This window comes from Dendropsophus ebraccatus, chromosome 7, assembly GCF_027789765.1.
Source record: "Dendropsophus ebraccatus isolate aDenEbr1 chromosome 7, aDenEbr1.pat, whole genome shotgun sequence".
NCBI classification, from domain to species: Eukaryota; Metazoa; Chordata; class Amphibia; order Anura; family Hylidae; genus Dendropsophus; species Dendropsophus ebraccatus.
In genome coordinates this window covers 55876140-55899678 of record NC_091460.1, presented here as the reverse complement: position 1 = coordinate 55899678, position 23539 = coordinate 55876140, and the positions used below count along the sequence as shown (strand labels likewise).

The 23539-nt window shown below is 41.3% G+C and overlaps 1 protein-coding gene across 3 annotated transcripts in view; it reads left to right on the top strand.

Moving 5' to 3' along the window:
- The window catches only part of RBM47 (RNA binding motif protein 47), an 82125-nt gene that overhangs the window by 12260 nt on the left and 46326 nt on the right, over positions 1-23539 (top strand). For 2 of the 3 annotated variants that reach the window (XM_069977554.1, XM_069977553.1), the window contains one exon: positions 23067-23269. The exons of the other annotated variant lie outside the window; for it this stretch is intronic. The gene's annotated coding sequence lies outside the window, so the exon portion shown is untranslated. The remainder of the gene's footprint in view (positions 1-23066; positions 23270-23539) is intronic. 3 annotated transcript variants of the gene reach the window in all.

Genomic DNA, 23539 nt, shown 5'->3' with positions numbered 1-23539 from the left:
ATAAAAAAAAATCTTTCAAATCAACTGGTGAGAAAGTGCCAGATATTTGTAATTTACTCCTATTAAAAAATCTCAAGTCTTCCAGTATTTATCAGCTGCTTTATGTCCAGCAGGAAGTGGTGTATTCTTTCCAGTCTAGAGAGCAGGAGAAGTTTTCTATGGGGATTTGCTACTGATCAGGACCGTTCCTGACATGGACAGAGGTGGCAGCTGGGAGTACTGTATCAGACTGGAAAGAATAAATAGTTTCTGCTATATTTAATATGAAAAAAAAAGTCAGTGAAAATAAAGGGACTGAATAAAAAAAAAATCTTAAATCAATGATAGTTTCATTTTTTGCAGATATTTTTCCCTGTCTAGGCCTGTCCTGCTGAAGTTAGGTATCTTTGGGGTGAGCTAGATTGGTGTATATGTGTCTAACGGAATAAAAATATGGCTGAGATTCTGAAATGGGTAATGCAATCTTTTCACATTAAAGCTGATATCACATGGTGGCCTTGTTTTAATCCCATTGTGGTGTATTTATGGAAATAGTGGCTATAGTGACACACACAAGCAATTACCACCAATATATGTGGGCGGTCCTCCTTCCGTACACATGACCTGCAACATTGATTTTTATCTCTGTTGAAGACATAACAAAAAGAACAGATTTAACATTGCATTTCAGTTTCTCTTTCTTCTAGGGACCTCCACTGTAAGGAATTCTTCCTTTATAGTTTTCATAAAACCCCTTTCTTCTCCCCTTTAGTGATTTCTCGTATTAGCTGTTATGGAAAATACTTCATTTTTCTCTTGCACCTGTGCTTTCTACTGATTGGGTACATTGCCAATGATCATTGCAACATTATCTGGCAACATACTGCAAAAGCTTGGGTTTTCCTAAGCCTATAGACTTCCCAGCCTATTATATCACGTATATGGCTGCCCTAAAGGCTTGCACTGGGTAAAGCTTGGCAAGCCATTATTAATTAATGCTTCTTAGAACCTGCCCACAATATACTTATTTTCTAGTGGCAACACATCCTGTATCACAGTACAACACTAATCCTAGTCCCTAACCCCCTAGTCCCTGGCCCACCTAAGTTCCAAGACCAATTTTATAGGATACCAGTTAAAGGAGAAATCTGGAGAAATTTTTTTTATTAAAGTATTGTATTGCCCCCCAAAAGTTATACAAATTACCAATATACACTTATTATGGGAAATGCTTAAAAAGTGCTATTTTTTCCCTGCACTTACTTCTGCATCAAGGCTTCACTTCCTGGATATAATGGTGATGTCACTTCCTGGATAACATGGTGATATCACGACCCGACTCCCAGAGCTGTGCGGGCTGTGGCTGCTGGAGAGGATGGTGGCAGGGGGACACTGAGGGACACAGGGCACCGAAGGGACACTGAGCATCCCCCTGCCATCATCCTCTCCAGCAGCCACAGCCCGCACAGCTCTGGGAGTCAGGTCGTGATATCACCATGTTATCCAGGAAGTGACATCACCATTTTATCCAGGAAGTGAAGCCTTGATGCAGTAGTAAGTGCAGGGAGAAAAGCACTTTATAAGCATTTCCCGTAAAAAGTGTATATTGGTAATTTGAATAACTTTTGGGGGGCAATACAATATTTTAATAAAAAAATTTCGCCAGACTTTTCCTTTAACTGGAACATTTAGCCATATAAAAGCTGGATAAACTGTAAGCCTAAAATAGAAAACCACGTCATGTATATTCTGACAGCATCCACAGGTTTTATGAGAAGTGACATTGAACCATGACTCGTCTACTGTAATAGAATATAAAGGACTAGTAATCCTATAGCATTGCAAGAAAAAGAAGCTCGCTCAGAACTTGAGAATGTTGTGTTGCTCATGCGTCCGGTTAATCAAATCTATTCTTCAAGGGATAATGTCCCTTTAAAAGAGTGAGGAAGGAGTAATGGACTCTGCAGAAGTGAAATGTTTGCTGTGGGAAAGCCCACTTGACAATTATCAGGCAGCATGAATCTCTTTTTGTTTTGGTATTTCTTTAATAGCTAGCTTCTGAGTACACCTAGACCTTGCCAAGATCAGGGGCATCTTCTCAGTATCCTACTGCATACAATGCAAGCTTTGTGTTCTTAAGACAGGAGGGTTCAGTGACACAGAGAAGTCAATGGAGCACTAAGATCTACTATTTAACCCATCACTGCTCGACCTGAAGCTTGCATGATTTCCGAGAAGCTGGCCAATGTCTTTCCTCATCGTGTACCACCCATAAGAGCCCAGGAATGTGCACTTAGAAGCCCTTCTCGAGCGATGAGTACATCCAATATAAAGCAATGTTTCAACACTGAGATATTTCATTGAGAAAATGTGGTTAGAATAAATGAAACAACGACTGCTTAGTAACATCTGTGAGTGAAAGTCACGGCAACAACCAAAAAGAAAAGTAAAAAAACAAACAACAAGTAAGCAAATATGCTATTTCAGGAATGAAATATACAGAAGGCATCTATGGCATATGGAACGACTAGGAAAGTTATGGATTACTGTACTGTAATCATAGTCATAATGTATATATGGTGCAATTTAATTATAGTGATAATTCATATATCGTGCAGTTTAATTACTGTAATAATATATATGGTAAACGTAATTACAGTACTTAGAATATGAAAAGTGACTAAAAGGGGTTTTATGAGACTTAAATATTGATGATTTAGTCTTTGGATGTTGGCCATCAATATTTATTAGTGGGAGAAGAGTACAGCATCACCTTCTTTGTTCACACAGGCACAGTGCCATATGTACAGTAGTGGCTCTGCCTGGTACTGCATCTCAGTCCCATTAAATTGATAAGCCATTTTAAGGATGAACTGCCAGAGTTCCTAGAAAATTTATTTAAAGCGCCCCTGTCATTAAAAAAAAAGTCAAAGGAGATAAGTCAAAGGTCTTGATTGATCAGAGTCTTAGTGTTCAGGCCCCCACCAAACACTACAACAGGCTAAGAGAAGCATGCCTAAGAATGCTTCTCTCCTAAGGCTATGGTAACACAACGTAAGTAAAGTATTAATCACAGCCGTTACGGCCGTGATTAATACTTTACCTACAATGTGCTGCAGCTGAAGAAATCCCAGCCAGAGTGTATACACACAGTATACACTCTGGCCGGGATCCCGAGCGGCGCTGCAAAAACCTGAATTTGAATAGCGGCCGCAGAGAACCTGTACCTGTCAGTTCACACAATGGAGCGTGCAGCGGCGAATTGGGATGTGGGTGCACACGGATGCGCCTGCATATGAATTTATCAGAAGTGAAAATTATCTGGCCAGAGTCTTACGCCATGTGAACATGGCCTAAGGGTGTGTTTACACAGAGAGAATTATCTGACAGATTTTTGAAGCCAAAGCCAGGAATGGATTTGAGAAAAGGAGAAATCTCAGTCTTTCCTTTATGACCTGTTCTCTGTTTATAGTCTGTTCCTGGCTTTGGCTTTAAAAATCTGTCAGATAAATCTCTCAAGCAAGCCCCTTACCTTGCAGATCTCCTCATCTTGCCGCACAAGACGTGCTTCCTAGACTTAATAGAGAATCCATCCCCTAAGTGAGACCAGGAGAGAAGCGCTTAGCCACATGCTTCTCCCATTTCGTCCTAGTGATTGTTGGGGGACTGAGGATTTTTTTTTATGTAAGAGACACTAAATTCTTTGGTTAAAGTTCAACTTAATTAAAATGAATACAATACCCTATTGTATTATCTCTCCAAATGTGGCTTCGAATATGGAGCACAGTTAAATAGGGTTGGACCTGAATAGATAGATTAATGGGGCCTAGCCTTACCAGAGTCCAGCAAATACCAATTCCAACAGAAGCTAAAAAGTGGAGCAGGTCACACCCAGCTTTCCAACGCTGCATTTTTTGCATTTCCTGAGCTGCTCAGACTAAAGCTATCCATTGAAATTAGAGAAAACTCGTCCAAAACCACCATTTTCAGTTAGATCAACCTACCATGTAATGTATATGTTGGCTTTTTAAGGGACGAGCATGTTAGATTTCGACATGCTGGATCCATTTTGTTCTCTGGCACATAAGTCATTACTAAAGGAGTCTAGCAGTGATTTTCTCCCCTCTTTTCATTTGCAAGCAGCTATCTGAAATAAATTGCCAGTTTTAGGCTAGGTTCATACTATGTAAAAACCACTGCCATATTTTATAACAACGGCTGTTGTTGTGCAAACAATGTCCGTTATTTCTCAAACAATAATAATAATAATATGTTTGTGCATAGTGTGAACCTAGCCTTAGGCCGTTTTCACACAGTACAAAATAAAGTATTTCTAAAGTATGTCTTTGATTTGGAGCAACCTGCAAAACAAACAAACAAATACCAACCCCCCCTCCCACACCAGAAAAAAATATCGACAACATTTTAACATAGGGCATGCTGTGTATGTGATAATCTGGAATATGCATGAGCATTTGGAGCATGTTTTATTTAAGAAAAAAAGTTCTAGTATATTAGAAACAGACCCTGGGGCGCCATACAAAAGATATCGTGAACTACAACTATGCCTAAACTTTGTAGTTTGCAACTTGACATTGGTGCTTTTATGCACTCCCAGCTAAATCGGGCATGCTTTCACCATGGTGCAACATCTGACAAGCAAAATAACACCTCACATTGACACTTGTAATCCCTAATACACTGGATTACATGAAACTGCTTTCCCCAAGAAACCAAATTCCAGCATAGATTCCCTTTAAAGAATTGGAGGCTTGATGTCACACTTTGTTATCAGATCCACCCACCATTCAGAGCTTTCACTGTCTTTTACATAGAACATGTAAAATATAGGTGTTCCCTTCATTGTCCCCTTTGTCACGCTGTAATGTATATTTTAATGACCCGTGAGAAAATAAACAAATAAAAGGATAATTTTCTGGTTCTCTATCACTTTACAGTCCCTTCTATTTGCACAATAAAAGATCCTAAGGATTTAAGCATTTATGCATAAAAGTTAATCTAATGCTATTTTTTTGTTAGGGTACTATGGATCATAAATAATAGAGTTCTTTTTATTTATACTTTTTTTTTCAAGTACCATACACCTATTATGTTGTATAACATCCAATAAGTTCTCCCTGATCACTTCCTTCTCTGCTGTGTAAAGTTGATCGTGCACATATGGTACCTGTCAGTCAGCTGATGGCTGTCTCTCCCAATCCTTCTATATATAAAATATGATTGAATGAATATAATCCCATAAAAGTCATCTGTCAGGGGAGGGACTCCTATACACAGTTGATTGTTGGCCAGTGCTGCAGATATCAGCAGGTTCATCTGACATATACCTAATGTGTAGGGGCCATTGGGAACTATACGGAGAAGCAGTTCGCAACTTTTGCCCACCACATGGTGGCTTTATACAGCACCTTATTATATATTAAAGAGCATGTTCATACAGAGGTTTTTGTTTGTTTGTTTGTTTGTTTGTTTTTTCAGGCAAATAATCTGTGTAGAATTGGCATCCTATTGTTTTCAGTCAGAATCCATGCCGTAATTTACATCCTTTCATGTGGAATTATCACAGGTATTGAGAATGCTGATTAACTCCATTAAATTAAAATGCATCCAAAACCAATGTTAAAGGGGTTGTCTGGCATTCAGCATTTTTATATATACTGCTGGCGGTGCATATAAAACAATAAACGTGTTATACTTACCTGTCTGCACTCCTGTTGCTGTGTGCCGCTGACTGCAGAGTCTCCTCTTCCAAGGTGAACTCATCTCGGAGTGACAGCCCACTCGGCCAATTACTGGCTGGGAGGCTGTCCTATCTCAGTCAGCGATTGGCTGAGCGGGCTGTCACTCCCGAGACAAGTTCAGAAGTAGAGACTCTGCAGTCAGTGAGGTACACCAGCAACACCACAACAGGACACCGAGGGAGTTTGAAAAGGTAAGCATAGGATGGTTACTGTTTTATACGCTCCAGCAGCAATATGTTAAAAAATGGCGAACGTTCGACAAGCCCTTTTAATTTTGAGGCATTGCAGGAGAAAATCCATGGCAGAATCCATGCCTTGGATTTCTGTCTTTGGACTTCAATATGGATTTTTCTAATAGAAAAATTATACATTCAGGGGGCAATAGATCATAATATGAAATGGGGAGATTTTTTTTTTCCCCGTTGAATCTGTAAGGAATCAGCCTGATAAACCCCAACCAAATACCATGAATACACAGTAAGAGTTACTGAGCGCCATAATAAGAGTGCTCTTACTGCAGGATTTCCATAGTAGTAATAAGTCCCAAAGCAAGTAGTGCATTTAAATTCATGAGTTCTCAGTCTTATTAATCCAGACACCATAAGTGATTAAGGGGTACATTTATTTAGTCTGGCGCTTTTTACCCAAGGCTTACAAATGTCCCAGCAGTGCCGGAGCTCTGAGGATTTATGTAGAGGCGCACTGCCTCTACATAAATCCTGTGTGCACGGAGCCCGTCCATGTGAACAAAGTTCAGAGCTGGCGTAGGTTTCACTGTAATTTTTTCCTCTAGAAAAATTATAAACTCTGCGCATGCAGGGGCTGCGCCCCCTCTGCGGCAAATAGACCATTTGCGAATATTTTTACGCCAATCGGGCCCATCTGCGCCTTTAAAAAAGCATTTAAGCCTTTGAATAAATGTCCCCCTAAGTGTATATATGATAAAGATGCAGCTGTAGTGAAGTTGTAGCAATTAGAGATGAGCGAGCCAGGTTCGGGTTCGAGTCGATCCGAACCCGAACGTTCGGCATTTGATTAGCTGGGGCTGCTGAACTTGAATAAAGCCCTAAGGTTGTCTGGAAAACATGGATACAGCCAATGACTATATCCATGTTTTCCACATAGCCTTAGGGCTTTATCCAACTTCAGCAGCCACCGCTAATCAAATGCCAAAAGTTCGGGTTCGGATGGACTCGAGCATGCTTGAGGTTCACTCATCTCTAGTAGCAATGTTTCAGGGTGAATGCCCTATTTAAGTGGATGAGAGGTACAAAAATAATCAGCCTGATCAGCCTATTAGGAGGCCAGAAGAGAAGTGGATGCAGAAAAGCCACCTGATACATGAGGTGGATAGGTGCTGGCATGGATGACGTCCTCCTCAGTCACTCTGACCTCTATCTCCTCCAACATCATCTGTCACACCAGCAGCGGGTTTGGCCAGCAAAAAGGGTAAATTGTATGGGGACCTTTACACTTTGTCATGTGTACATCAGTTCATGAAAATGTGGGAGGGCACAGAAAATATTTTTTTTTTAACACAGTTGGATTCTCAGATGGATAAAGTACTATTCACCTAGAGTAGAAGGGCTACATTATATGACTGTACCAGTGGTTTATTGTAGCAGCGGGATCCCTGGTACAGAAAGTGAAATCTCTTAGGAAGAGATTGACAAAGAGAGTTAAATGAAATGATTTTTAATCTTTTGATCCTTGTCACACCACTCGAGTGCTATGCGGTAATACACTGAGGAATTTTCTGAAAGTAATGTTTAGGGACTTAACTTCTTCGCTGCCTGGGTGGTCTGCAGCGTGTCTATATTGTAACATATCTGATCTGTTGCGTTGCATTGTTTAACAAGGTAAATTGTGATGCGGCCATAGACAGTCCAATGCCCCATTCACACAATGGTCAGCGAGATATCCCCCTGTCCTATCAAGCTGAACGCTGTAATCATAAAGAGGCAATAATTGTGCTTATTACACAGAGGTAGTCCACTGATTGTCTAGTGACAACCCTGGGATCTGTTCCTCACCACACCATTGCTTTATTAATGCCACCACTACCAGTCCATGACTATTGAGGAGATGACCACCTGGGAACCCTCCTGCAAGTCCATATATCCTTGATAAAAATCAGGGAATACACTAGATGTACGACTGTGACAGCTGTCAGCCCCTACGTTCTTGCAGTTACATAGATTTGGGATGCACATCCTAAAAAGAGGGTCTCATCCACGACACCCATCCATATAGCTAGGATATGCTATCAATATACAATCAACTAAGGTGGCTTCTACTGAATGCTGGAAAGAAGTCACAACTGTGTTGGGAATAATTCAGTAGGAAAATCCAGCACTCACCGATTTCATAATCATCCAAATTTATTCGGTAAATTCGGTATCCATAAACTATATGAAGTGTGAACAGCAGAACGCGTTTCGGCCACTGCCTTTATCAACCGTGTTGGGAAAGCACAGCGCCACATCATCCACATCAACTCTGGTTTCTTTTCTAACTGCACACCAAGCTGGAACAATGACAACCATAACGCCCATCCTCAAAGTACTAAATCTCCTGATTGTTATATTGAGAGGCAGGATCTATTCAGGTGTGGTTATATCCATTCCCATTAACAGACATATCTCCCATTTTCCATCTTTAGAGATATCTCGAAAAGAAGTGATTGCAAAAATCTCCTACTCTGACAACCTGCACTTTTATACACTATGCTTATTCCATAGGGTGTCATTCTCTGTTTTTCTTGGACTGGTTGTGGCATTGAACTAAAATTGCACCATATATACTGTATATTCTCATGATTTCTAATGCTGATGTCAATTCCACTTGTGCTATTCGCCAGCTTGTTATTTCAGGGCTGCACAGCAATGGGACTCTTGGCACACTTTATTGCTACTGTTAGAAAGAAAAGTAACCACTATCTTGACCATCTGAATGAATGAATATGTATATATAAATTGAGTTTTCATAGGGATGACTAGCCTTATATAATACATTTTATTTCCTGCTCTGGCTACAGGCACATGATACTATGAGTGTGGTTTGCTAGCATTTTAGAAGACTCTCGCTTTATGTTCTCATATGTATACTTTTATGTATGTGGTTTTATATAAACAAAAAGGTTTATTCTACATAGTATACAAATACAATTTCTGCTCTAAAAATGGAGTGCAATATTTATAGGAACTCCACCTTAGTATGATTTTGACATAAAAAGAACATAGGTCCTCCCAAACCCATTTGGCCTAAATCCTATATATGGCACGGCCTTGCACAGTCCTTTTTGAGTCTTGCAGTCTTTGGACATATGATAAAATGTTTTGTAAAGTATCAGGACCCATTCAATATTATCCAGGCAGATCCCGCTTATCAAGGTTTTAGCCAGCTTGAAGTGCAAGGAAAACCAGACTGACAGCTACAGACTGGAAGACTTCTCATGTTGTTGAATGGCAGCACTCTGACAAAGAAGGAAGAGGATAGGCAAGAAGTTACACCCCAAAGGTACACGTCCACGAGTCTAAATCCATATCGAGTGAAGGAATACAATCTGAGTTTGGCAATGTGTTGGGAAAGAAGTAGTCCTTCATCAGGCCTGCAGGATGATTACATAGGGGATGACACAGAACAGTACAGAATAGTGCTGGTCATACGTATGGACACACCTTGGATCTGATTTATTATCATCCATTTAGTGTATACAGAGGAAATTTAACCTAAGGTAGCATGTGGGTAAGGGGGTGATTGTATGGAAATTATTGTACACTTGTGCACTGTCATCTTAAGAGACTACCTATGAGAGTGTATGTAAAAGACAGAGCTAGTGAATTTCACAGCACAGCATTAGCACATAGCATTAGCCCATAGCACGAGGGCACTTTGCTGTACTTTCACCATATTGAATTTGAATGTGGAAGGGGAGAGAACTTTTGTCACTTTTAGTTAGGGGGAAAAAATAGAAAATGACATGAATGACATGTACCATTGGTGTGCTGCCTCTTCCTAATAAATCTTTTCTTGCCATTATTAAATATCAGTGTTTGACTTCCATTAGAATCCTTAGAACATTACTGGGAATTTTGGCCAAGCCAGAAAACGTTCCATTGAAAGGAATGCTGGGATTTCTTTTACAACAAATGGAGAGTCACAGGTTGGAGTCTGGTGTTTTACAAAGTACAGACGGCTGTTCAGCCACCTATTGTCACACAAGTATTCATTTAAAGGGCCATGGATAGGGAAACAGCCTGAAGGGGGCTGCTGCATAACAATATAGGAGAATTATGTTACATACCAAGCAGTTTTTGTTCTAAGTTTCTATCAGCCATAAAGTAACGCAGTAACTTTCACTGAGCAACAATTATAAAGTTCACAGCATTTGTTATAAATATAGGTAGTTTTATTGGTCACAATCTTTCAAAGAAGTTCATGGTGACAGAAATAGCGTATTGTAAAGCATATACTGCAGTGATTTTCAACCAGTGTGCCGTGGCACACTAGTGTGCCGCGACACATGGTCGGGTGTGCCGCGGGGAAAGTTCCCCAAACTATGGTGTCCCGGTGAAACAGGAGAAAACAATGGGGGAGAGAAACCTGGGGATGGGGGAGAAACAGGGGAGAGAAACAAGGCGGAGAGAAACATGTGGATGGGGGAGAGAAACAGCGGAGAAACGCTGGGGGGAGAGAAGTATGGTGGAAAGAAGCACAGGGGAGAGAAGTATGGTGGAGAGAAGCACGGGGGAGAGAAGCAGGCGGGAGAACTATGGGGGAGAGAAGCACAGGAGAAAAGCAGGCGGGAGAAGTATGGTGAAGAGAAGCACAGGAGAGAAGCAGGGGGGAGAAGTATGGTGGAGAGAAGCACAGGAGAGAAGTAGGGGGGAGAAGTATGGTGGAGAGAAGCACAGGAGAGAAGTAGGGGGGAGAAGTATGGTGGAGAGAAGCACAGGTGAGAAGTAGGATGGAGAAGTACGGTGGAGAGAAGCACAGGAGAGAAGTAGGGGGGAGAAGTATGGTGGAGAGAAGCACAGGTGAGAAGTAGGATGGAGAAGTACGGTGGAGAGAAGCACAGGAGAGAAGTAGGGGAGAGAAGTATGGTGGAGAGAAGCACAGGAGAGAAGTAGGGGGAAGAAGAAAACAGGCCCAGGTTTCACACTGAGTGAGTATAAATACATTTAGAATGTATATTATTAACTATATGTATAATATGTACTGTTTTAGTGTCATTTTGTGCCATTTTGGTTGGTGGTGTGCCCCGGGATTTTTTAAGTATAAAAAGTGTGCCACGGCTCAAAAAAGGTTGAAAATCACTGATATACTGTATGTAACATGATTATATGCATGACAGTGTACAGACACGCATGCAGACTGGACCACCAGCAGTCGTAAAGCATGTACAATGTTCTCAGAACATTTTCAGGAACGTTTGTATGCCCTGTCAGAATCCAATATAGACTCAAGGTCCCCAAAGACTTTATATTAATGTCATTTAAAGGGGTAGTGCGGCACTAAACATTTATTCCTAAAAGAACACACATTACAAAGTTATACAACTTTGTAATGTGTGTTATGTATGTGAATGACCCCGTTCCCCGTGTTCCCCCCCACCCCGGAAGTGTGATGCATTATACTCACCTCATTCGTGTCGACCGCTCCAGCCGTCCCTCATGCCGCCCCCCCCCCTTGCCGCGTTATCAGCTGCTCAGCCGAGATTGGCTAAGCCTAACTGTGCTTAGCCAATCGCGGCTGAGCAGCGGATGACGTGGCGGGGGGGGGCCTCATGAGGGACGGCTGGAGCGGTTCGACCGGCCTCCCGAAGATGTTGTCATTGTCCCAAGATGGCGGCCGGGGATCAACACGAATGCGGTGAGTATAATGCACCACACTTCCGGGGTGGAGGGGAACACGGGGAAGGGGGCCATTCACATACATAACACACATTACAAAGTTGTATAACTTTGTAATGTGTGTTATTTTGTGAATAAATGTTTAGCGCCGCACTACCCCTTTAAACCTGGTGTGGTGTATGGGGGCTTACTGAGTCTCCACCGACAGATATTGGTGAAGATAGTGCTTGGGCATGATGGAATTTCACCACCGACCCCTTTGTTCTTGGAGAGATAAGTAACAACCAGAGTAGTTTGGCATTGGCTTACCCATATTAAGGGTGTATAGGCCTCTTAATGTGCGTATGACACTACTGGTAAATCCATTGTACACTAGACTACTCAATGGTTAATCTCCTTCCATCTAAAGTGTATGTCAACCTTTATACTAGAAACTTACTTGTCCCTTGTGACCAATTCATCATATGTTTTTTTCCCCCCGTATCTTAGAAAATTGCAGGTAGGACAATATGTGGTCTTAGTTATCACATAATCTTTGTCACTATCTGTTAAGGAGAATGCAGTAAAATAGTTTCAACCAGTGCAAAGTTGAAGCTCTTGTATAAAGCAGGAAGGAGGGAGTGTTTTTTTCAGTGGAAATTAATACACGCTTACAAAAGAAACAGGTTTTTCAGACTGTTGGTAAGGTTTATGTGTTTGCCAAGTGTATTATACATTGCACAATATCTCTGCACCCATAAGGACACGTTGCATTGGAACAGCATGCTTTTTTTTTGTTCCGTGCTACTGCATAAAGAAAAAAAAGAAATATATACTTTTTATATAAAAGGGAAGTAAACAGAATTGTTACATGTAGATATTTCTGCATAGATGACAGGGTAATGGAATTTCTTATTTTTAGTAAATAAACTAATCCTGAGACCACAAGACGCTGTCATCATCAGATCAGGTATATATCATCCCGATCAGGCACATATCATCCCGATCAGGCACATATCATTCCGATCAGGCACATATCCCGATCAGGCACATATCATCCCGATCAGGCACATATCATTCCGATCAGACACATATCATCCCGGTCAGGTATATATCATCCCGATCAGGCACATATCATCCCGATCACGCACATATCATCCCGATCAGGTATATATCATCCCGATCAGGCACATATCATCCCGATCAGGTATATATCATTCCGATCAGGCACATATCATCCCGATCAGGCACATATCATTCCGATCAGGCACATATCCCGATCAGGCACATATCATCCCGATCAGGCACATATCATTCCGATCAGACACATATCATCCCGGTCAGGTATATATCATCCCGATCAGGTATATATCATCCCGATCAGGCACATATCATCCCGATCACGCACATATCATCCCGATCAGGTATATATCATCCCGATCAGGCACATATCATTCCGATCAGGCACATATCATCCCGATCACGCACATATCATCCCGATCAGGTATATATCATCCCGATCAGGCACATATCATCCCGATCAGGCACATATCATTCCGATCAGGCACATATCATCCCGATCAGGTATATATCATCCCGATCACGCACATATCATCCCGATCACGAACATATCATCCCGATCAGGCACATATCATCCCGATCAGGCACATATCATCCCGATCAGGTATATATCATCCCGATCAGGTATATATCATCCCGATCAGGCACATATCATTCCGATCACGCACATATCATCCCGATCAGGTATATATCATCCCGATCAGGCACATATCATTCCGATCAGGCACATATCATCCCGATCAGGTATATATCATCCCGATCAGGCACATATCATTCCGATCAGGCACATATCATCCATAGTGATCGCTCACTTTAAGGCTATGTTTCCACAACAGGACTTTGCATCGATTTTTCCAGATAGCCATTAAAAAGACAGCTGCAAATAGTGAGCATGAGCGTGACGGACGTCGTTGGCAGAGGATGGATGTCTTTTGCCGTTGAATGGTGGCCGTCTAAAAAAAAAAAGCTGTCATTTTGATGGTGTGGGAACCTTAACCTGTTGAAAAATAATCTTCCACTGGCCGCACATCTCTCTGTGTAATAAGATTAAATTAAGGGGCTATAGTTACAATCTACAGATGTCTGTGCAGTCCCGGACGCACAAATATCGAGCCGTGTAACGGGCTCTGTGAGGGAGCATCGATTTAGCAGACTGTAGGGTGACTATAACCACTCTTTGCTTTGGCTACACAGTGGATGACTTGTAACTGCAAGGTTATTGAGTTGAAGTGCAGCCCACATAGTATGTGCAATCCACATAGTATGACACTGTGATCATCGGTCACACAACCTCTTTCAGCCAAAATCCCCATTCAGCCCTAGTCTAATTAAAAAAAAAAGAAAAAAAACATCCATCACCACATGAATGTCCACTTTATATGGGTGTCCTAAAAGATCGGACATGTTGGCTTTCAACTGCAGGTAGTACTATGTAATAACTATAATGGCATGCAACTTATGACAGTCTCTGCTGTCAAACTATAAATGCTGTGCCTGCCAATAATGGATATTGAATTAATCATTAACTCTGTCTTCATTTGCATATGACTTTATTAAAGTTATTTGGCGGTTTTTAATGCTACATAATTGGTTTGTTATTTTATTGTGCATAGTTTTTAATTTTAGAACATGCATCATAAAAGGTGTGTTTCATTACAAAGTATTTACTAATCCGAAAGATATTGTGACCCCAGCCTAGTTTAGCAAGTCATTATTTCCATTGCATTAGAAATAATAATATAAATTATTATTGCTATTATTATTGTTAGTAAAATTATTATCCTCTCTGATTTGCCTTCACTCACTGTATAGGACAACCTGCTGATATGTTCCTACTGCGCAGGAGATGCCGAGGAGGAAGGTATTTCTCTTGCCTTCCTCCTCGGCGCACATTAGTCGTGGGTGAGCACCCCATAGCGCCGATCCAGACCGCCCCTGGCTGGCCCATTTCATTCACTATCATTACAAAAAATCAGACTGGCAAGAAAGTAGCTGTGCTTTTTCTAAGCCGGGATAACCCCTGCATAGGATCTAGAAACTGAGACTATACTGCAGTCCCTCCAACAACCAATGTTTGGAAACACCGCTTGACACAGAAAAACATTTATAGTTGGTCCTTCAAAGAGTGCCACTACATAGCAGAAATGCAGAAGGGATCTCATCATTTTTTTTCTCATAATAAGTGATGGTCCCAGTAGTTGCACACTGACTGATCAGATAGTAGTGGCTGGGAAAACACATTCTGGTTTTGCTTATATGTTTATTTTAGACCCTAAAATAGATTTGGATGCATATAAGTTGATAGAGTTTATAACTGAGTGGTTCATGAGTGGTTCCTTGCTTTCTCCATATAATAATGTAAACCTGTATAGGGCCTCCCCGTTGTAATCACAACAAAAATCAAAGGAGAAAAATATACCAGGCTAAGTAACCTACATACCTGTTTTGAGTATGGTAGACTGTTTAGCTAGTGTTACCCCAACAACCTGGAACCCCAGTGTGAGCATGTAGTGTGTTCTGAACCTTTTCTATTTTCCATATGTTCTCACTAGGAGCTAACAGGTTATGCAAGCTGTGATTTGTAATCCTCTTACTTTTATGCTTTTACAAACAATGGTTTGTTTGGGGAAGAATTTAATACAGTCACATGCAATAAGACTTGAAAAAAATCTTACTTAACCACAATATGGCACATTCTGCTCATATTACACATACAGTTTAGCACCAGCAGCAAGGCTAGTCCCTTGCTGTAAATAACAGGGCCTTTATCGGAGCAAACTAAAAAGAAATCTATGTATAAAGAATTGTAAGTTACTTCTATTAAAAAATCTCAAGTCATACTCAACATCATATTGTTTGTATTGTCATTTATTTAAAATACTTAAAGTGTCACTGTCGTGAATTTTTTTTTTGCAGAAATCAATAGTCCAGGCGATTTTAAGAAACTTTGTAATTGGGTTTATTATCCGAAAAATGCATTTTTATCATGAAAAAGCAGTTTGAAGCTCTCCCCCCTGTCTTCATTGTTCTCCTATGGAGAGAGCTAAAGAAAAGACCAAAACAGGACAACAAAGAGTTAATCTACAAATCCCTCACTCGTTATCTGTTCTGACCATCACCAGTGACCTGTCTGAGCTCGGATTACAGCTGTCACCCAGCTCCGTGCCTGTAATCCTCTGTTATCTGCTTTCTGCTGCCGGCTAACTCCCTCCTTCCTCCTCCCCCCTCCCCTCTCCCTAGAACAGACAGGGTACGTCTCCTGCAACAAGTCACAATTTTCAGATTTTTCAGAGTGGATGAAAAAGAGGAAGGAGGGGGGGACCTGGGAAAAGGCTTTTTACATGCAGATAATGGCAGATTTGGCTAATAAACCCAATTACAAAGTTTCTTAAAATCGCCTGGACTATTGATTTCTGCAAAAAAAAAAAAATACGACAGTGACTCTTTAATAAAAACTTTTCTGAGTAAAAAATCTCAAGTCTTCCCATACTTATCAGCTACTATATGTCATGCTGGAAATGTTTTATTTTCAGTCTGACACAGTGCTCTCTGCTGACATCTCTGGCCGAGACAGGAACTTTGTCTCGGTTTTCTATGAATCCCCACAGAATCCCCTCTCCTGCTCTGGACAGTTCCTGAGATTTCTGAGAGCGCTGTGTCAGATGGAAAATAAAACAACATTTCCTGCAGGACATATAGTAGCTGATAAGTATGGGAAGACTTGAGATTTTTTAATAGAAGTAAATTACAAATCTATATAACTTTCTGATATCAGCTGATATGAAGATTTTCGCTGGACAACCCCTTTAAGGCTACATTTACACATTCTGTACTTTTGTTTGTAAAGAAACTTTTCATTCCTATTGGTCTATTTACATGTCTGTAATTTTACAGATATGTGAAATAACGGATATTATGAAAGGTGCAGCTCCAATTGGCAGCCATTTTAACAAGCAAGTTTCCACTTTTGTGGATTGCGGACGACTGCAGACATAATATACGGTCCTGAAAATTTCAGGAACATGTGAATGTAGCCTTACTCTATTGAATGTCTATGGAGTCTGTTTTATGGAGATAGATAGAAGTGAGGTGCTTAGCAGAGTGTCTGAATTTCCTTGCTGCTGAATGTAATTGTGATGGAGTAGGCCCCATTCCAAGTTTTGTTATGGGATCCTATGGTTACTAGTTACACCCCTGGATAGTCTTACAATTAAAACACGAATTAAGCAAGACATGCAAACAAAGAATTTACCCTGATCCTATAAACCCTGACATTTTTTCATTATTGTAAGATCCCGTTATAATCAGTAAAAGGTCTATGCTGCTAATAAGGTCATACTGTTAATACGTGCATGCAACAGAGGGCAATGTTGTACTGGCTGACTCAGCTTTTGGCTGTGTTCACACATTGGTTTTAGTACAGTTGAAAAGCCATGTTCACACATAGTATTTACATCTTTTTTTCAACCAAAATCAGGCGTGGAACTGACAGGGAAAAATTATAATGGAAAGATTTACACAATTTAATTGTTTTTAACCCACTCCTGGTTTTGGTTGAAAAAAGACTGATGGAAATACTATGTGTGAACATGTGTAAACTACATAACATCAATATAATGAAGGTAATTAATGAAAGAAAAAGTGTGTTTTGTGTTTATCACAAGTTATTTAAGTTATAGATTCATAACTAGTAGCCAAAAGTAGATTGTCATTAAAAACTATCTAACCTAAACTCTGGTGGTACATATAAAGTTAACCGTTCTGCCTGAACCATCAATGGGGTGATCCCCGGCAGCTTCCCCCACCACCACCACCCCACCAGCTTTAAGGACTAATGCACACGTCAGTAGTGTTCTGTGGACTGGACCTTTGGAGCTCCCAGCTTTATGATTAATGAAAATGTCAGGAGCTTCAATACTGTTTCAAAGGTTGCGCTAGTGTACTGACACAGTATTGCAGCTCGGAACATCATAATTAATCATGATGCTGAGAGCTCCAAAGGTCTGCAGAATACCGTCTGTGTATGGACCTTACCTTTCCCATCTTTCCCATAGACTTGAAAGTTTGGTATGGCAGAACGTTCCTTTGTTCTCTATAGGGAGGGGTAAGCCTCAGCCAGACTGCTCTGGCGGCAGCTTATTTCTCTGAGCACAAAGGAGTCAGATAGTGATATTCCATCACGCCCAAGCCCTATCTCCTCTGACATTATCTGTTGATGGAGATCTGCTGCTAGCATTGGGTTTGGCTGACATAAGTATAAAGTGTATGGGGACCTTTTAAAGCTAAGGCTACATTCACACATTCCCAGCACGTGTGTCAGTACAGCAGCGCAAAGATTTAAACAGTTTCAGAGCTCACAGCATCATTATGAATAATGATGCTGGGAGTTCCAATCATCCGTAATTAGGGACTGTGCAAAAAATACGTAAATGACCCCTAAGACTCTACTAATCACTTAAATAATAGGGCTGCAGCACTCCTTGACACATAGTTGGCTTCACTCGGGAAGAAAATATGGGCCATTGACTGAAAAATGTCATTCATCATATGTCACCCATTTAGAAACATGAAAGAACAATACAACTGATGACAAATAGAACTATATTCACCCTAATCATATGTTTAAGACATAAAGAAATATTAAAGAATGCTTTATCGGCACTTCTGGATCCCTTATGCATTATATAGCAGCCATTTAGGAGACGTGCCTGAATGAATGAATGAATGAATGACTACTTCCTCACCAGGCTCCTCCTCGGCACTTGTCTGTTTATGTAATACGGGTGAACAAGGCAGAGGAGAGTGGTCTTTTTTAAAGGATTTTAATGTCTGCAGTCTTCTAATTTCTTATATACTGTTGGACTTGGCAATGTAAGTGTTGTATTGTAAGTAAATGACAACCCCCTCTCTGTGCTGTGAGTTTGACCCTCTGGGTAAAAGTCTCGTTTAACAACCTGGTAAAGGTCCTTGCACTGACGTCACACAATCTTGTTTTTACAAAAAGAATGTCAGATAAACCATCAGACAATATCTTCTTATCAGGATTGTGAGATGTAATAGCCTATTATAGGGATCAGTCTAGCATTACACCAATGAATCTTTACAAAAGAATTCTTGTAGTGGTGCATGTACAGTCTACAGGTATTAAAAACTACATACAAAAAATCTCATCAAATAAATCTCTGACAGTTTTATTAAAGGAGTACTCCAGGCGGGGGGGATTTTCGGCAGAGTGCTGGGGAGGGGGAAGATGAAAGAAGTAACATGCTTTTACCTCCCTGCTCCAGAGCTGGTGCCGGTACCCCTCAGCTCCGGTCCCCCTGTCCTGGCCGCTTCTTAGTTGGGACCTGGGACGTTATGTGGTAGGCCCGCTCAGGCAGAGAGCCATGACTAGTTATGGGTGGCTCTCTGCCTAGATGACTAGTTGCCGGCCTCACGCACCACAATAAAACACGCTTTCCCCCCATGTAATGATAACCCGTCAGACGCGGCTGGTATGCTAGAGGAGCTGCATAGTAGATCTATAGGTTGCAGCTAGAAGCCATATCAGCACAATCATGCTGATTAGTTCCCTTTAAAGTCTATTTACAAAATGTCAGTTTTTGCACAATTTGTAAAAAAAAAAAAAGCATTATTTTACAATGTGTGCTCAGACTGCTGTTTTTCAATAGACTTTAAAGGGAACCTGTCACCCTGGGAGAGCTGACCAAACCTATCCCACCCCTGGATAGATCCCCCCTATACTTACCCCCTCCTGCCTGGTCCCGCTCCCGATGCCGATCCCATCCAGGGCAAAACATTGCCGCTCCTCTGTGCGCTCATTATGCAAAGGAGCAGAAAACAGTCAGATGCCCTTAGGAAATCACTGCTCTAGTGATTTCCTATGGGTATCAGACTCTTCTCTGCTTTGCATATTGAGCGTGCAGAGGAGTGACAACAATTTCCCAGGGACAGGACGGCATCGGGAGCGGGACCAGGCAGAAGGGGGTAAGTATGGGGGGATCTATTTAGGCGTGGGATAGGTTTGGCCCACTCTCCCAGGGTGACAGGTCCCTTTAATGTAGCACATTATTAAATTCAAAATACAGTCCTACTTTCCTTCTTTTACTGTGTGTGACCCGAGCGTAACCTCTCAGGTTGCTGCTGTCCTCATTGCTTTCTAGATTATTATTGTGTATATTTGTCTTGGATATAAAGCAATAGGTTATTAAAAACATCACACTTGTTTTTCCTCAATCTTAACAAAATGTAATCAACAAAAGGAAAGCACCCGACCCAGGACTGATAAAAGCCAGGAAAATAAAGTGAAGAATCAGCACACATACTATCAAAGAACTATTTTTACTTTTAAAAAAAACCCGCTGGCCTGAGCTGACTCATATCCATGAGTTTTACATAGAACCACACAATGTGACAAAGAAATATTACCATCAAATATTTCCTAACTTTAAATAAACAACCAGAGACAATGGCGACATCAGCAAAACCACAGCAGGAGCTCACAGTTTTCTGATCACCACTAAACCTTTTAATTAAATTCAATTGTACACGGGCATAGGATGGTTTATAAAACAGAGATATCATGACTATCCATTACGTTATGCAGGTTATTATTCCCAATTTACACTGCTATATCATATGTCTGAGATATGCATAAACCTTATACAGTCTGCACTTTTCTAGTGCATAGTAATACCACTAGCCGCCCTCTGTACTTACTGCCATAGCACTCGCCTAGTGCACTCATCATTGTAAAGGCCTTGGGTGTCCAGGTAGTTTGACTCTCACCAATAAGGAAGAGATAATACAAATATGACGCCACTTCCTATAGGGGTAAAACCTCCTAATCTAAATCCACCGAGCTAAAGGTTGATCACTGCCCCTTTAAATGGAGCACAGGGTGTAATAGTAGTATGACCATGAATAAGATCACCATGAGTACTAACAATGCATTAACTCTTGTATATGTCAGGTGCTTTTATTCTTGGAGAAGCAATAGAGATTGACAAATTGTTTACTTACTCATGGAATTGGAAACTTTGAAACTTTTTCTGTCTTGTCCTCACCAAGCTAGATTGTGTATGCACTCATTATAAGCTGCAGGGGTTTCTGCATAGGGGGTAACCTTTGGACTGGGACTGGTAGCCCTTCAAATTGATATGCTTGCAAATCCTGTTTTTGCCCTACTTTTTTTTTTTTACCCTTTTTAAAAAAAATATTTTGTCACATGACATCTGCTTTAAAGGGAACCAGTCAGCATGATTGTGCTGATATGGTTCCCAGCAGCAGAGTATAGAGCTACTGTGCAGCTTGCGGAGCATAGCATAGCATAGCAGTAGCTTTACAAAGGGGAAAAAAAGATGTTTTATTATGCTGTGTGAGGATGGGAGAGGGGCGGCAACTAGTCATCTGAGCAGGGAGCCGCCCATGACTAGCCACGGCTCTCTGCCTGTCAGCTTGCAGTGCAGGGATAATTGACAGTCAGAGAGACCCATCAGTGGCTTCTCTGCCTGTCAGTCGTCTCCGCAGGGCATGCTGACAGACAGAGAGCTTTCACTAGTCACAGGTGGCGCTGTCAGCGCTCATTTGCTCCTTGTTGCCCGCTCTTTGCCACCGCTATTACACGGCAGCGAGCGGGTAAGTGCAGGGGAGGCCGCGGGGAGCTGCGCGTGGGGATGATCGCTAGATCGTTCCGGGCAGCCCATAGAGGATAGTGGTGGTCTGCTGCCGACGCTCCTGTTCCATGGGGCAATGGCAGCAGATCGCTGCTATCACAGTCGCTTGTTTTTCAACATGTTTGAAAAACAAACGACTGCATAGATCAGCCGACATGCTGGAAGACTGCAGTCAGCAGTGCACACCTACCTGTCACAAAGTGTCCTATAACTGTGCATTGAAATTTACTGTTGCAGTTGCTTGTGGCTGTTTTCTCTGTATAACATCATTCCCAACATAGGAAAGGTGTGTCTACCTTTCCCAAGCAGGTACAAGTTCACAGGTGCAGACAGTCATGTGATAGCTAAGCTCTTGCTAGGTTGCAAAGATTGACACGTTAGAAGCAAAGCATCATGTGACCTAAGACAACAGAAAGTTTATACATGTATATATGTGCTGCTATGCAGCCCTATGATTGGCATCCTATAGGGGCTTCACTTGTACCATCATGCAGTTTAACAACCAGATAAAAATAAATCCTTTAAACCATAAAAAAACACCTTACCCTTGCAATAGGATTAGGACCCAGCAGATGGGAAAGGGTCATCATGTGATGTTGCCTGATGGGTGGAACAACTTGTATTGGCTGTAGCATGCAACTGTTCCCCTTGCCGGGGGGATTTGGCTATAATAGGATGTGATGATCCTATAATAAACTGAACAGTTTACCAGTAGTTTAAGTGTTGTTTGTCACACAGACATATCAAACGTTATGATTTATCAGGCTCTATCTAGGGGGAAATTTATCAAACATGGTGTAAAGTGAAACTGGCTCAGTTACCCCTAGCAACCAATCAGAGTCCACTTTTCATTCCTTACAGACTATTTGGAAAATGAAAGGTGAAATCTGATTAGTTGTTAGGGACAATCAAGCCAGTTTCACTTTAAACTGTGTTTGATAAATCTAGGTGTTTAGTCTCCTATTGAGCCACTGCCCTACCCATCTTATTGCAGGTGTTAAGCTCTATAGACTAAGGTTAAGTTCACACAACATAAATTTTCAATAAATAACATTATTTATTCAAAATAAAAATAAAATTGTGTCCTACGAAATCCCAGCCGGAGTGTATAAACTCTGTATAGAGTCCAGCTGCGATTCCATGCAGTTACATAAACTGACAGTGCAGACAATGTAAAGCGTGGCTCCCGACGGACTTTACATTGTCTGCTATGGTGATTTGGAATGCGGGCACAAATCAAAAGAAGCAAAGTTCATCTAGCCTGGACTGCAGTACCTGCCGGTGTGAACTTCACAGACCGTGGACGTTCTGTGACACAGCCGTCTCACAAAACAGCTGCTGTCATACACAGTGTGAACCCAGCCATAGGGTGTGCTTAGACTGAGATTTCACCTCTGTTCAAATCCATTCCTGGCTTTGGCTTCAAAAATCTGTCAGATTAATCTTCCTGTGTAAATGCACCATTACTATAGTACCTGACTGTGGAATCAAGTCTGAACACCCAGATTTGTTGAAAGTTTTTTTTTTTTTTTTTTAAGATGACACTGGGTGACAATAAGCTCTGCACACCAAACAGCATTGTTAGTGAGTAGGAAAATGAAAATGTTAATGTGAACAATGTGGTGGGGGTGGGGGGGAATAGACACCAGTCCTGGGTGAAAAAAACCTGCCCCATAATGTTTCCTATTATCTGCAGGCCGCATTGTTTTAAGGTTTTTATTTTTTTTATATTTCAGGTATCACAGATGAACAGGCAGTCCAAAGGTCTGTCAGGTAGAGCGGTGTGGTGACAGCACCTCCTCGACTAGTATTAAGTAAACACTGGAGTCCTCTGATGCCCTTGAGCTGTTTGAGCACTGAAACTCAGTAGACTTGAGAAAATCATTCAGAAAGCACACCAGCCCATTGCAGCCCTCTCGTGTTCTCCGCCAGCTAACAGGTATGCTGAACAGGCAGAATCTTTCTATAAGTTGGCACTCTGGACCTCTGAACTTTGCTTCCTTTTATTACTCATGAACTGCCTCCTTAGAGCGAGGGATTAACAATTTACTTACCTAACAAGTTACCTAGCTGAAGAGCACATAGTCTACTCGTTCTTTTCTCGTCTTAACCAACATGTATCTAAAAGTAAAGTTAGAGTGGTTTAACCTTTAGCTTTTGCCTGTGTTTCTTTTAGGTAATCTGAGTTAGATTCTGTTCATTTCATCCT